The 16,314-nt window shown below is 38.3% G+C and overlaps 1 protein-coding gene and 2 pseudogenes across 1 annotated transcript in view; all 3 read left to right on the top strand.

The window, feature by feature from the left end:
• CCDC192 (coiled-coil domain containing 192) overlaps window positions 1–16,314 on the top strand; it is a 171,168-nt gene that overhangs the window by 58,156 nt on the left and 96,698 nt on the right. The gene's annotated exons all lie outside the window — the stretch shown is intronic.
• On the top strand, window positions 1,479–1,597 carry LOC118607260 (annotated as a pseudogene).
• Window positions 13,478–15,066, top strand: LOC107517871 (annotated as a pseudogene).

Below are 16,314 nucleotides of genomic sequence, written 5' to 3'. Positions count from 1 at the left end.
TAGATGAAATCAAAATTTTGCATGAAATTTCCTCATTTATAAATGTCGGGAACTAATTCAAATAAAATAGAATGATCCATGTGACAAATAAAACACATTTATAAGTAATCTAAATATTAACTACACTAGATTTTAAGTTTAGAATGCTATTTTCTTACACCTGTTTTACCATTTGAAAGATGTTCTTTACAAAGGACAGGAGCATGTGGTGATTGTAGGTAAGGGGAGTTAGTTTGTTTTAGTAGTGGTTGTTTCAGTCTCTCTAAGTTTATTAGTCATAATAATGTTAGCTATGGTAACAAATGGATCCCAGATTTTCAGTGGCTTAACAAAATAGAAGTTTATTTCTTGTTCATTCAAGTAATAGTTTACTGTGAGTGTTCCTGCTGGTGGGCAAGCTCCTCTCATTCATCATTATTCAGTGTAATTCAGTAATAAAAACTGAAGGAGGCTCTGCCATCTTGGACATGTGTATTCCCAGATTACTTGGGAACATCTCTATTCCAGTTGACCAGAGGGCAAGAGGTTTACAGCTATCTAAAAGTAGTAGTACCTCATGTCTGATCACTTTCTGTTGGCTAGAACTCAGTTATGAGGCCACATTAATTGCAAGGAATGCCAGGAAAGGTAGTCTAGCTGTGTAACCAAGAAGAAGAGGGGAGCATGGATTTTGACTGTCATTCATCTTATCTTGGATCTGTAAATGTTGAAAATTTATCCCAAGTAAAGAACGTTAGACATTGATTTACTATTGTTATTATTATTGTTATTAAACCAGGTGAAACTTGAGATTAAAATTTATGCAATAAATACCAAACGGCATGAGAGAATGTACAATATCTCTTCATGTCTTGTTCCATAATATTCAATGGACAAAAATACTGCATTCCTTTTTTCTTTTCTTTTCTTTTCTTTTTTTTTTTTTTAAATATATCAAATCCAACTCCGGCTTCTTTTGTTATTGTTAGAAGGAAATTTAGTCTCAGTCATTTGGCAGAAAGAGTAGTCTTCTCTCCTCTCTGGGGTTTGCTATCCAAGAGTTAGGGGACATTGTTTTCTAGTCAGTTGTGGCTGTTCTTCCCTCTGCTCCATGCCCATGCCTATGGGCCCATTCAAAGACCCGTGGCTCTTATTTTTCCATGCTAAGCCTTAATGGAAGATTTATGGGAGCTCCTACTTTAATATATAGTACTCAAGTCCAGCCTCCCTCCCACAACTGCCTATTTAAGGTCTTATTACCCAGAGGACCTGCATAAAATTATGGTCCTTGACATCTGAAGAATCCCCAATATTTCATTGTCTTTGTTTTTGATGAACACACTTCCTCCCCTTAGATTTGTTTATTTTCTTTTCTTTTTCAAAGCACCAAATTCTATCTCCTCCCTACTTGAGGTATTTTTAGGTTGTTTTATTAATGAGAACAGGCCTCTCGACCAAAGGCTTTCCAGGTGCTCAAAACTTCATCAAGGAATGCTATTTGCTATGGCCATGCCACCCTGAATGTGCCCAATCTTGTCTGATCTCGGAAGCTAAGCAGTGTTGGGCCTGGTTAGTACTTGGATGGGAGACCACTTTGGAATACCAGGTGCTATAGGCATTTAAAAAAAGAAAAAAGCTAAATTCCCCTTTTTTTTTTGCACAGGAGTTGGGGATGGTGTCAGTGTTGGAGTAGGGGCAATTTCCCCTCATGAGATTGAACTTTCCAGGTTTAATTTATTTGAAACTTAGGGACTGTTTAAAGAGTTATATAGAATTGTGTACTTGGGTAGTTGAGTAGATATATAGTATATTTTGGATTTTTATTTTGTTGATAAATGTGAAGTATTAAAATTATTAAGTAAAATAAAATTTGAGCTGTTAGTGTTAGCTATTAGCATTGAACTTGATTTTGATTGTTTATTCACATGTTAGATAGCTTCTAATCCCCAATGGTCAATCTGTCATCATTACTAGGTGTACTAGGTGGTAACGTCCATAAAAGGAAATGCGAGCTCTTACACCAGTCATCATGAGGTATAATAGAGTCATCGGCAAGTTCGGAGAGAGAAAAAAAGAAAAAAGCAGGACAAACACCTGGCTTTCCCCTTCTTAATCTCTCCTTCACAGTACCCACACTCCACACACACACCCCTCCCCACTCCAGTACATTGGGTAAGTTGACTAAATTTAATAAATGCTTGAGCATCAACTTCTTATTTAAGACATTTTTCTCTCTGAACATTAAAGAGAAACTGCCTGGGGTTAGAGCCCTGCTCTACTAATCTTACCAGTTGTGTAGCCTTGGTTGGTTGCTTGATCTCCTCGAGGCTCAACTTGACATCTTCAAAATGATGATAATAAATGTAGCTCATGGGGTTGTCATGAAGATTAAATGAGTTAATACTTACAAAATTCTTAGATCAGTACTTGCCACATTGTAAAACTTATATAAGTGCTTGCTAACTAATAAAACAAAAAAAACTAAAACAGCAAACATTCCTATAGCTTGCTCAGTGCTTAGCTTTAACAGCATTCTTGGTTAGAGGAGGTTCTGAAAATTTTAATACCATGGTTACCTGTAAAATGGGATAATCACAGAACCTGCCTCATTAAGGTTATTATAAGGATGAAATGAGACGATACAGGTAAAGGGCTTAAAATAGTGCCTGGAACATAGATAACCTTGATTAATGTTGGCATTAATTACTGCTGCTTCATTAGCCGGAACATCATTTATAATGCATGCTTTGAGATTTATCTAACAGTTTACAAGCATGTGTTTTTCAGTACCAGACTCCATTTTATTGAACTTAACGCTAAAGTACTTCACCATTGTATTCACAATAAATATATGTTCTGGTTGAACCCAAAGAATTCCTAATTCTTGTAAGTACTTATTTTTTCTGCACATGAGACGAGATTGTCTGCACCTGCCAAAGGAGGCCCAGAGGAACTAATACAGTGTTTTTGCTTAACTTCGCCTAAGTAAGAACACAATGCTTGTATTAGGCAGCTGTCAATGCCACAGGGAATGGAAAACTACCGCTGAGGAGTCTGCCAACTGGAAAAGATCATCTTCACTGCTTAGAGGCAATTCTGACCACACTCCTGTCCCTCCACCTTTGCCTTCCTAACTTTTACTTTCTCAGCCCCTAATGAATGTCATTCTGCTTGATTCTCTCCAATTCTCGATTAACCGCATAAATAAACATCCCAACTAAGAGTCTTGATGATGTATGCTCCCCCTGTTGAAATGAAATGCAGCTGCATTAGCCAGTTTCTTGGACGTTCATTTTTGAATGCACATTACTGGAAACATTAGTGCATCTTTAGTAGGTAGCCAGTAAAGAGTGGAGGGAGTTGCCTAGCACAGACCTTTCTATGAGATCTTTTTTTTTTTTTAAGACTTTATTTTTGTAGAGCAATTTTAGGTTCACAACAGAATTGACAAGAAAGTACAGAGATTTCCCAAATACCCCCTGTTCCCACATATGCATAGCCTGTCCCATTGTCCATGAGATGTTTTTATAAAACACCTACAGCACCTGGTATTCCAAGGTGGATATCTTTTTGATGTTATTCTTCGCTTTCCTGATTTCAATGTCCAAGCTAGGGCTTAAGTTGTCCTTATTTTATTCTTCTGTCCTTTTTCTGTTGTACCTTTCCCATTCTCAAATACTGTTAGGAATGCCTCTAGAACAGAAGCACCCTCAATTGAAGGGAAAGTGGAACCTCAGAATTGTCAAGAATTTACTTTTGAAAAGGCAATTATTAATATAGTTTCCTAGAAATCATCAAGACTATCAGTCTCTTGAAAAATTTAAAAAGGAAAGTTGTTTCTCATTTTAAATGTTAATTTAAGTAACTGCTTATGTGCAGATGTTTATCACCTCTAGTGTTTCAAATATAAATAATTCTATCTTTTGCCTAATCTCTTCTCTTTGTTTTAAGTGCCATTTATTAAGAGCGGACATAAACCCCACTGGGAGACTGCAGGGAGAGAAAAGGGGTCCAGGAGAGTTCTCTTGAGCCTTTATAAATGAAAAGGTATTGTCATAGTTTCACAGCCTGTAACAATAATCAGCAACCATATAAACAGATGATTTAGACAGACTTGTTTAAACGAGTGTGATTTCTCAGAGGATAACCAGGTCAGAAAGTCAACAAATGATTTAGATATGAGTCATCTTAAATTTTTTTTTAAAAAAAACCTAAAATAATAATTCTACACCTTTTAAACATTTTTAACTAAAAAATATGTGGCAATATTGTATTGTGGGAACTAAGAAGGACCTGAGTTTCTCATAGGAATCAGATGATTGCAGAAAGATGCTAAGGAACACAAAACCAAAAGAAATAGTTATTAATTGTTCTCTCTTCAACTGTTTTTGCTGATCCTAACAAGCCAGTCTCTTATCCTTCAGGCTTAATGGGTGCCGGGAGCCTTGGTTGTGAGTTGTTATTGTCTGTCTCATGGAGGAATCAGTGAAGAGGAAGGATTAAGAGGAGAAGTGGGAGGAGGTGGTTTGGCGGTCACACAGGGAAGCTGCTGCCGGTGTAGGGAGGATGCAGAGCACAGGGTGGGTGGGGGTGGGAGCAGGAACAATGAAGACAGTCAGACTGGAAGTGCAGAGGAGGGAACAGGCGGAAATGAGAAGGGGAGGCATTCTTGTGCTTTGTGGAATCTCTAATGAGAATACAGCTAGATGTTTACATTAAGCATTAAAACAAGTTATGTCCAGTTTGAGTTCATGAAATTGTTTTCCCCTCAACACTCTTCCATGACTGAAACACACCCATCCCCAGAAATAGAACTCATGAGGTAACCAAAGTAATTAAAGAGCTCTATCAGAGTAACCCCTAAAAGGCTGCATTGTTCATCTAGTCATGGCAGACAAAAGTTACACTAGATGGAAACCTAGGGTTGAGGTGGAGTTCAGCCTGAACAACTAGCATGTTAAATGCTCATAAATGTGTAGTTTTTAGTACACTGTAATAATTCAAAGAATTGTTGGGGAGAGACCCAGTAATATATTGAAGATAGTCCTATGACTTTTCCAAAAGTGTGTTGCCTAGGGTGTTCGCATTTTGGCCACAGATCTTGGATAAGGTCTTAGGCTTCAGGATGACTTCCTAGCAAACCAATCTTTTCCTGGTCAGTTTCAGATCTTACCTTTCTGGAAATTCGGGCCAATGAAATTATATGCTATTCTCTCATTCGTGTCTTATGTGTCTGCATCGTCTTTAACATTGTTGAGAATAAACAATTGTACACAAAAATTATCTTTTGGTAAATTGAAATCAACTGGAGAGCTTTCAAAAACACTGAATCCTGAGTCCCACCTTCCTGATTTCATCAGTCCGGAGTGCAAACAGGTCATCAGGACTTTAAACATTTCCTTAAATCATTCTCATATGTAACCAAAATTTAGAACTACTGCCGAAAGAAAGTGATTAACCATACATAGGTTATATTCTACATTATAGCAAACAGTATGGTGGCAGTAAACAAAAATTACTGTCGGAACTGAAAGGAACCATCCCTAACCCACGCTGGAGATGAAGATTGATCAGGGAAGCAGCCTGTCAAAGGCAAGGAGAGGTGAAAGGGCCGAACTGTTATCTTGAAGAAAGGACTAAGAAAAACCCAATTGACATGTCATATATTTTGTAGCTGGCTGCAACCACTGGAATTTTCTTCAGAAACCAACTTGAGTTGAAAACGTTGGGACTTCAAGGTCATAGCGTCTTCTCGCTTTCTTGCATTTGAGGAAAGGCAGCAGTATCCTAGTGCACCATACTATGGACTCACAGTGGAAGAAGGAAATCCAGCAGCGCTGTGCCTTTCCAGTGAACTTTTTGAACATTGAAATAGATGCTGGAATTATTTGTTTTGTGAAGTATTTAATACCTGTCTACTCATATCAATTGGAAAGTCAGTTTTCCAGAAATCCTTTAGCTCCTGGTCCCCGGTAAAGATCCTCTGTTGTCCTTAAATTAAGTAAACATTGAACCACTGAGAGGGCACAAACTAGGCAACTACTAGGAAACAAACTGAAAAAGAATTTCCTTACAGAGAAAGAGGTGTCTATTTCTTTCTTATCCCAAAAAGCACGTTAGGGGTTGAATAGTCACCGCCCCAATTGTCAACAGACCCTGCTTTAGGTTCCCAGTCCTGTATTCTTACTATCTCTCAAGTCTGATTGCCGTACAAATACAGGTGGTTCTCAGGTAGCGTAAACACTCTGTGTTATTTTCAGAGGATTATTTGAGATTGTAGGGAGATTGCCTTTATCTGATGTGGTGGAGTCAATGATATGATTATATGTATATATATATGTTCTTTTTTATTGAAGTTGGGTAGTCACTTCTATAACATGATTTTAAAGATATGATATGGAAGAAGCTTACATCTTGACAAACCTCTAATACCACAATGAAAGTAATCATAGGAGCCAGGCCTTAGATAGCTTCACAAAATGTCTATACTGTATATATGACATCATGGCTTCTGATATGTTTCACAAAAACGTTCCCTCTCTGCATGGATCCTCACAATTTACAGGGAGATTCAACAGCTGATCCAAGGTTGAGGAGTCACTGGTGTCATACTTGGAGTAGGTGGAAGAACAAACAGGCTCCCGCTCCCCAGGGCAAATGAATAGTCCATTGTCTGCAAGATGCCTGTGCTTAGTCAGGCAGACTGCCTCTGTTTTCTGGGATACCTTTATTCTTTTTTGCTTTCACAAAATATTATAAAGCCCCCCCCCCACACACACCCTCTAATATTTGTAACGTAACCTTAGTATTTTATGTATAATCATCAGCATATTACTATTGATTTGTGTTGCTTTAAAGTTTTTTATATTTTGAGTAGCTAATGCTGTAAATTTTGCATGTGGAACTGAATGATGATGATTTCTCTCAAAACTTTTCAAGTACATCTAACAACATTTCATTTATACTACATTTCTAAGTAAGTCATTCTTTTAAAGTCATTTTGCTTAGCCTCTGCTTTGCAATTCCAAAATGTAATCGATGAATAGCTGGCCAAAAGATCAATTATATAAAAGTTTATGAATTTTAAAATTTCTTTCTCTTTCCACTTTCTTACCCCTTATGTCAATAGCATGCAATTTCTATACTCTATAATACAGAAACACATACACACATACATATATTTGTTTTAAGTTGAGATGATTTTTTTGTTTTAATAAAAATGTGATCTTGTATAGGTATCAACTTCAAACTATATGTATTATCTTTTGCTCTTATCAGTAAGTCACAAGTATCTTTATAACATTATTTTAATGGTATACTCTTAAACTAATGAAATTTATAACAAAGATTATTTTAATCTAAATATATTTTTAATATAAAAATGTCTCATTACATTTTAGACTATACTACCCATGCCCTGGTGTTCACCATCTGGATAATACTTTTCCATACATCTTTTTTCCCCTCCCATCTCCATAATATACACATATTACATATGTATACGTGTGTACACACACACACACACACACACACACACACGTGCGCGCACACACACACACACACACACACAGCCCAGGCAGGCAAAGCGTTCACAGTAATGTTGGGTAATGACTGAGGGCTAGTGGTGTGTTGGAGAATGTTTAACAACCAGCTCTTTGGGTTTGGGGAGGAGCCCTGATTTAGTGTTTGCCTATTTCAGTAGTTTAAATACTCCCTCCCTTTTAAAGCTAACAATCTCAAATCCACCAGTTCCCAACTTTCCTGACATTTTAACACCTTGCTCTTATGAGCCTGTATGAGCTGGCTCCAGGATGCCGCTAACTGAGGCTACGGTGCCAACAATAGAAGGTGCTATGACTTAAACAGGGCATTCCGGAGCTGGTGGAGAGACTCATCTAAGGAACAACCTTTTTTTCAAGAAATCCAAGAAGTCATTTCAGCCCCTTTTCTTGATCCAAAGTTGAAAAGAGATTGGAAAACTCATCTTTCTAAGGATCCAATGAATCTCTTCTAAATTCTCTGGGGATCTTTAATGGGGGTTGGGCAATAAGTGTTGATGGACTTTATGGGTTATCTCCATTTTATCAATGTTGAAGCTAAGAGTTTATCCAGGCAGTCTGACAAAAAGTTGAAAAGCCCAGTTCAGAACCTATTGTCGTCCCTGACGTCTGGAATTCAGAGTCAGGAGACAAGAACTTGAGAGATAAAGTACCTCCTCAGGTGGTCCTTAACTCCAGTGATGTTTGAAGAACATTTCCTAATGGGCGACTACTTCCTCCATGGTAGCATGATTGTAACTGCCATAAAGGCTATCAGGAACAAGATGGTACTCAAAAAAACATGGAACAGAAGGGTTAACAAAAAATCCAATTAATTATGAATCTTCCTGCATAACTTAATTTTAAGATAAATACAAATATTTTCCAAGCTCTATTGGCTACTTTGGTTTTAAAAACTTAAATCAAGGGGCAGTAAGGGACGATTTAAATAAATTAAAATATAGAGAAAAGTCAATGACTATTGGATTCAGGCATTTTTCCAGGGTCATGTTTGAATCCGTTATCTTGATTCTTTTTCCCAAAGGACCAGAAACTTGTCATTGAGACTCCAGGGAGAACATTCTGGTAGGACCCTGCCTTAGAACTATAATCAAGAAACACTGAAAACTGATTGTCATTCTCATATTGAAGAGGCTTTCACTTTGCACCTTGTGTACACTGATTAGCCTTGGGACCCTGGCCCCATTCAGAATGCATTCTTTGCAAAGAAAGCCTTTTCTATCTGTCACTCACATGGGGGTGCAAACGGCCCATGGGTCTGAAGAAATTGAGAGATATCAGAAAGAGTTAAAAGCTTTGCTGAAGGCCTCACTTATTCATTTCCCAAATATTTATAGGATACCTATGGTGAGATATAGCAGTAAACTAAACACAAAATCTCTGCCCTTATAGAACTTATATTCTAATGGGGCACGAAAGACGATAAGTAACTAAATTAGTAAGTACATAAATGATCAGATAGTGAAAAAGGCTAAAGAGAGAAATAGAATATGAAAAGAAATTCAGCATCCTAGGAGAAGGGGACTATTTGAAATAGAGTGATGGGGAAAGACCTCGCTGACAAGACAGTATCAAAGCAGAGATGACAGGGAGTGAGGGTGTGAGCTCTGGGAATGTCAAAGGAAGGACATTCCACCAGAGGCTCCAGAAGGGCAAAGGCTGCATGCTTGATTTCAGAGCACAGATCTCTGCAAATGAAGAGTCCTCCAAATGTGACAGATAAAATGACCCTCAAGAGTGAAGTCTTGCTGCTGCAGGGTCAGGTACTGGGCCTCAAGCCCCTAAGACCCAGTGAATGACACCTAGGTTCAGGATTAGACTATATCTGTTTTGCAGTCTGGGTACATGCCTTGGTGTCAGGCCTGAAGGCAAGATTTCCAAGAAGAGAAGGAGCCAGTGTTCTTCAACACTCCTTAAGAAGTGCCCTTAATCCAGCAAAATACCTTGCCTATCAGCTCTGCTTTGCAAGAGGGAAATTCAGGCAAACCTGTCTTTTTCCTAAAGATACCTATTATGGTGTTTGGTTAATTTGGGCTTGTCCTCTGAGAAGCTGCTGACAGCAACAGTGCAGATGGTAATCTGATGGTATAGGTGTCTCTCCCACACTTTGTATGGATGGGTGAAGTCTGACTTTTCTGTGGGTACAGTTAATGTTGACAAAGCCTGGGTTGTTTGAAACCACACCTCTTTCCCTTACCATCTGCCCAGGACTTTGGTCAGAAAGGATCTCTCTGCCAGGTTGATCTATACACCCTTGGCATAGTCCACATTATTGGAATTCACAATTTTACATGTCCTTACCATGTTCTTCTTCTCTCTATATTGATTTCCAATTCAATTTCCCACATCGAAGATTATTTTCCTAGTTAACTGGTAAACTAGTAAAATATGGGCTAAAGACTGTGCCGGAGCCCGCCGGCAGAGATCGAACAGCACCTAAAAGAGGGGAGTGAAGCCTCAGAAAAAAGAAGAAGACAGGAAAGCGATTCGGGAGGGCATACAGTCACTGCTGCCGCCCTGAGTTTATTTAGCACAGCCTTTATATAAGTTTTTGGATACAATAGCAGAGTACGATAGCAAAGCACAGAGTACAATAGCAAAGTACAGACTACAATGGCAAAGCACAAAGTACATTACCATAGGAATGCTGACATTTACATAAGTTCCTATGTATCCTTCCCTCAGGGTACGAACATCCTTTTCTGAGCTGGATTTCTTTAGGAGGCAAACCTCCCCTCCAGGGTCAGTAAGGTATAACTCCACACCCTGCTTCCTAGAACCATTGTTTAAGCAGGGTCAGTCAGCAGTTGCTTCATGGCTATCAGCTACGTGACTTCTTTAGTGTCTTTTAATGGCTCCCGACAAGACTGCAAAGCTATACTGGACCAACTTTCCCTCATGCTAGTCAAGAAATTCTATTCTCAAGCCTTGAGGTCTTTGCCTTACTTCTAAAACAGTCAATGAGAAACTGTAGAACTGCTCTTGTGGGAAAAAGCCATCCCCAAAGTTCCATTCCCTCTCTGACCTCTAGAGTCACCCTCGGAGTCCTTCTTATATGTTTCAAAGAGTCATAGGATTTTCCCCAGTGCCTCCTTACAATCATGTTATGGAGGCTTTATTAAATTTGGTGAAAGGCTTTTTGTTCCAATTGTGCCCACACAAAAGGATCATTATTGATTTGACTCTAGTTGCCTACTAGCCATTTTTTTCTTTGCTGATGGAAATCATAGGCATTTCCAAAATGCTCAGTCCTCATGCCACCCAGCACACCAGGCCAACCAGTCTATCACATCAGCTGTGTGCACTTCGCCTGACAGCAAGATTCCTAATCGTGATCGTACTCAGGAAAGAAGTGAGGGCAAACAAATGGAAGACTAAAATGTCTTAATACCACCCCTCACCCTTTGAGAAATAATAGCAACACCTAGAAAAGCCCACCTTCAAGGACATGACCAAGGCTGAAAGCTCTGCTTCACTTAAGAAAAAAGCTAGTGTCTGTAGTTTCTTTTGAAACACTAACAATAATATCAACTTCTTTCCTAGCCTCTTGAAAGGACAGAGAGAATAATATAACCTTTAGTTTTGATCGAGAAGGGTACCGGAATTGTTCAGTGTCCCATGAAATTTATTTGAATGGATCCTGTTTAAGTGTGCCAGCTGGAGGAAATATTATTTATAAAAGCAAACAAGCAAAATTCAGTAAGGAGACAGAACCTGTGAAATAACGTGGAAAAATTTTTATTTCAAAACTCTGTTCTTAATGCTTTCCTCTTTAGGGGTTCATAGAAATTAAATACGTTTTGTTTCCAAACTCCCCAAATCTTTCGCTTAATGGAGTTCTTTCTGAGCACTCTTCTCGTGGAATTTCACAGACCCAAGGACAAAGACACAATTGCCTAGATTTTGGATAGCATTTAATTTCAACATTTTCTTGCATAGATCTGGATGAAATCAGAACCTGTGTTTAAAACAAACAAACAAACAAACAGTAGTGATTCATAGAGATGGGAGCCTGTGTGTTACACAGAGTGCAGGGTCACCACATAATTCACCTACCTTTTCTTCTCTGGCCCCACAGGAGGTGTTGTCCTCCAGTCAGGGTCACTCCCTCTTGAAAAAGAGAATGTTCAGGAAGTCACAGAGCTCCTTAAGAAGTAGCCTCTTTTTTCATCATCTATGTTAAGATAAACAAAGTTATGTTGGTACCAAATCTTCGAACCTAAACACACTTGTTTCAAGAGAAACAATGCAAGTTTTTATTTAAAAATTTTAATATAGGACAGGAAAAGTTTAATAGTTGTTCAAGCACATGAGCTGATCATTAAGATAATCTGTATATCTTGACAGGAATACCACAACAGGGCCGTCCAGCTCTTTGATCAGATTTTAATCCTTTTATAAAACTAAAAATGAAGATATCTTCGTTGCTTGAAGAGCCTTGTGGAGAACTAAGAATAGATAGTTGTTTGGAAAAGGATTGCTGATAGCACTTATTTCTGTTTCATTTATTAAAACTCATTCTCGATTTACAATGAGTATAAAAAGAAGCTATTCACAATGGATTCAGAAACACAGCGCAGAAGCCAGCAAGTCTTATTAGTAGTCTCTCTCTAGAACATAGAGTAGTTTTTGCAATGAACTTCAGTGATGGGGAATAGAGGAAAGTTGGCCAAATTAAAAAAAAAAAAAGCAGAAAAATCACTGCTTTAAACCACAATATACTCTGAAATGCATTAAAGTCAGAGAGGTATGAACATGAGCCTTAAAAAAAAAAAAAAAAAAAAAACTGAAGACATATTCAGATTGTCAAAGAAACTATTTTTAGCATAAGTAAAACTAAAGGTGACAAAATTCTTTTCTTCTGGCTACCCTATTCCCAACCTGTGTGTTTTCTGAACCACAGATAAAACAGGCTGTCCATTTTCTTTTGAAAGTATTTCAAGACTTTTGTAAGGATTTAGCTTCAAGTAAGTTTAGAAGTTGTGTCTTCTAGACGACTGTTCCCAGTTCTTCTGACATTTAAACTTGGTCAATCTTTTTCTTGCTGAGTTTTGGCCCATAGTGATCTTGAATTCTGTAATGACTTAGAAATAAGACCCTTTTACTAGAACAAGAATGTAAACTCTCTGAAGTTTTTCTACCTCCGATGTCCTGGTGACATCTTGGTGATAACTTTAATACAGTAGTTTTTTTTAAAGATCATGTTTGATCAGTGTAATTTTCTACAAATATTAAAACATTTATATGCTTTTAAAATATAATAAATTAAGATAAAATGGAAATGCTTAATAAATCATTATTTGCAAAGTGGATGAATTAAGTCACCTATGTAGTCTTTCCATGGTCTGTGTTCGAAGATATTGGTGGTAGGAGAAGCAAGATGTGTGCATGGCTGGGCAGTCTCCACAAAGTAAGCCATGAAAAAACCCAAAATGTAGAGCCCTTTCCAGAAAAGTCCATGCGCTTCTTCATTTCTTCTACGAAAAGTAAAAGGAGTACAGGTTTCTCCGCAGGGAACCAAATGCCCACTGTCAAGACACTGGATCCTGTTAGCAAACTTCAAAAAGCAATTTCTAGTGCTTTATTCCCTCATCTGCTTCTGGGCTTCATATTACATCGCTGTGTCCTTTGGGAATAAAGCCCGAAAGAAGAATGATGCCCTGGAGTTCTTTCCACTTCAGATATTCTTGACAGCTGCACCTAAAAACTCAGTTTCAGCACTTACGCATAAGGCATAGCGAAAGTAACTCCCGAGTTTTCTCCTAATCCTCTCTGGAAACACGATTGCTGATGGAACCGCCACGTGATCGTGACGTCAGCTCACCTGCCCCGTAGTCTTGCTGCCCTCAGCTGCAGTGGCTTAGCCGCTTTGCATCACTGCGTTCTGGCGTCTGGGGTCTTTTCCTTCAGACTTCCGGGGCCTGATCGTGGATATGACAATGTACCAGGACAGCAGCCGGAAGCGGCCCTGGACTTCAGCCAGCGATGACGCCAGCCACGAATTCCAATGCAAAGCGGTGGTGAATGGGAAAGTTCTTCCGAAACATCCAGTCTTTCTTGAGCCTCGTGAAGAAATGACGCTCTTCAAAAAGATGAAAAAAGATGATTGAAATTCTGTTCGGTGTTTAAGCCAGCAATGCCAAGGGTATAGCTTATATGTATTTCGAGCATTTTTATCATAACTCAGTAATAGAATATCACCTCTGGATAATATAATACTCACTTGTGCATTTTTAGCCTGCATGGTACGTGAATTCAATGTATCTAGTCCACAATTTGTTGGACTGGTACGGGAGAGTCCTCTTGTACAGGAGAAGGCACTCAAACAGATTTTGGAATAGGAACTGCTTCTTACACAGCAATTTAATTTCCACTGTATTGTCCACAATCCTTATATGCCATTTGAGGGCTTCTCGTTGACTTAAAGAGCTGCTATCCCACACTAGAGAATCCAGAGATTTTGAGGAAAACAGCTGATAACTTGGTTAATAGAGTTGCGTCGACGGAGGCTTACCTTTTACATACAACTTCCAAATCGTGCTGACTGCCATTTTATCTAGTGCATCCAGAGCAGTAATTACTATGGAAAGTTATTTATCAGAAAGTCTGATGCTGAAAGAAAACAAAACTTGCTTGGGGCAGTTACTAGATACCATAAAAAGCATGAGAAATACAGTTAAAAAAAAAAAAAAAAAAAAGAACCACCAGATCTGAAGAAGTTGCTATTCTGAAACAAGTTAGAGAGATGCAACTCTGCTGTGTTTGCACTTACTGTGGTTACCAAGAAGAGGAAGGCTATGAGGACGGATGATCATGTCTCAAAGAAATCCAAATGCGAGGAGCTATGTTCACCAAAGGAAGAATGGACTGATGATGAACTGGAAGATTCTCTCTAACCACTTGAAACTGATATTCGTCAGTGCTAACAAATCTACAGAAGGATGAAACATTTGGCATTTCAATTTATTTAAAAGTGAACTAATGTTAAAGCATCAAAATATAGTAAACTTTTCTAACTATTTAAAAGTTTTTCCTTTCAGAGTAACCTTATGTAAAATAAAACATCTGCAAGGGAACTTCCCCCCCTCAAAAAAACAAACAAATTCAGTTTCGGTTTAGAAACTTATTATTATAATGGTGAATGATTAGCATAAAGGGTTGGAGATGTCTGACATTTTAAAACTTTTTGATTTATACTGGCATGGTTTATTGTGTCTTTAAATACAGAACCTTCCTTTTCTTAAATATTTAATCAGCGTAAAAGAATTAGGCGCGGTCAGCAGAACTCCTTGTGCTGCCGACTGTCCTTAATGCTGGCAAGTGGCCCCAGCACCGGGCACAGCTGTGCAATGTACAAGGACCGTCCCAAAGTATGGACCAACAAATAAAAGTTAAAACAATAAAGAAACTCTTGCCTTCAACTTATCTTTCTGTCAGATAGTAACTTCCCACTCCTTTGGAGTATTCCCAACTGTTCCTGGAGAGAAAAACAAGAAGGACTTTCCCTGTGTAAAATCCTTGACCAAGGTTGGCCATTTCTCATACATTTATTTGCTAAGAATTTGCAAGCTTGACTCATAATTCATTTTTAAATCTCTATCAAAAAATTTCAAGAAATTTCGAGTATCTTTCACTTTCTATGCTTGTATTCTGGAAAAAAGACCAGACTACTTTTGAGTAATTAGAAACCATAGGGAAAAATACATTACATTTGAGAAGAGCAGTGAGTCATGGCACTTACTTAATTGCTCTATTATTAAGCAACAGGAATGGCCTAATGAGTCAACATTTTGATCCATTTGGAATCAGTACCATTTTACTTTCCTTTACTGTCCATGAGAGTTGTATAAATAATAAGATAAAGGTTCACTTAAGGTAACTTTAGAATTTTTCAAGCACATTTGAATGATCTGTTACACTACTAATAGATTCAAACAAAAAGACAAAATAAGGGGTCAATCAGATATAGTGTAATCTTTGTTTACTAATTGTTTTTTATTTGTTCATTTAATAAGTACTTATTAATTACCTATTATATCCCAGGCTTTGTGAACATCTAACAGTGAACAACATATAACAGTGGCACTTTCAGACTGGTGGAAAACACAGTCAAGTTAGAAGGCATTTGCAACGCACTATGAAAAGAGCTAAGTCTGGGTAAATACACATCTTTATGACTACCCTTAATTGAGGCTGAGAGCGGATTAAGAGGTTTGTCCAAAGAAATAGCACATAAGTTGAGACTTGCATAGAAGTACAAGTGAGAGAGAATATCAAGCAGATGTCATTTCTTCAAAGAGGAATATGGGCATTTTCTGGAACAGAAGAGTATCTAGAAATAAAGCTAAAGAGGTAGGCATTGCCAAGAGCAGTGGTAGCCACTGAAAGGTTTTTAGATAAAATCAGAATGACATTGTAGAAACATCACATTGGGGGCAATGTGGAAAGAGACCTGGATGGGCCAAGGACACCGATGACCGTAACCTGAGAGGCAGGACAGTGGCAGACTGGAGCTGCTGGGAGGGAGCAGGAGGGAGCCTGGCATGATGCAAGAGCTAGGGCAACGGAGTGGAAGGCGGTGCCACTCACCAAAGGAGGGAATTTGTTGAGGAGCAGGCCTGAGGCAAGATAATTAATTTGATTTTGAACACATTGCCTTTCATTTGCCTGTAGACATGAAAAGTGCCCATCGTCAGGAGTAAGTTTAAAATGCAACTCTGAAGTGAAAAGTGAGAACAGGGTTGGAAACTTTTAAATTCGAGTAAATAAAATAAAA

The sequence above is a fragment of the Rousettus aegyptiacus genome, unplaced genomic scaffold, assembly GCF_014176215.1.
Source record: "Rousettus aegyptiacus isolate mRouAeg1 unplaced genomic scaffold, mRouAeg1.p scaffold_m13_p_8, whole genome shotgun sequence".
In the NCBI taxonomy this organism is placed as follows: domain Eukaryota; kingdom Metazoa; phylum Chordata; class Mammalia; order Chiroptera; family Pteropodidae; genus Rousettus; species Rousettus aegyptiacus.
Note: the sequence above shows the minus strand (reverse complement) of the source record. Positions and strands in the feature narration are given on the sequence as shown.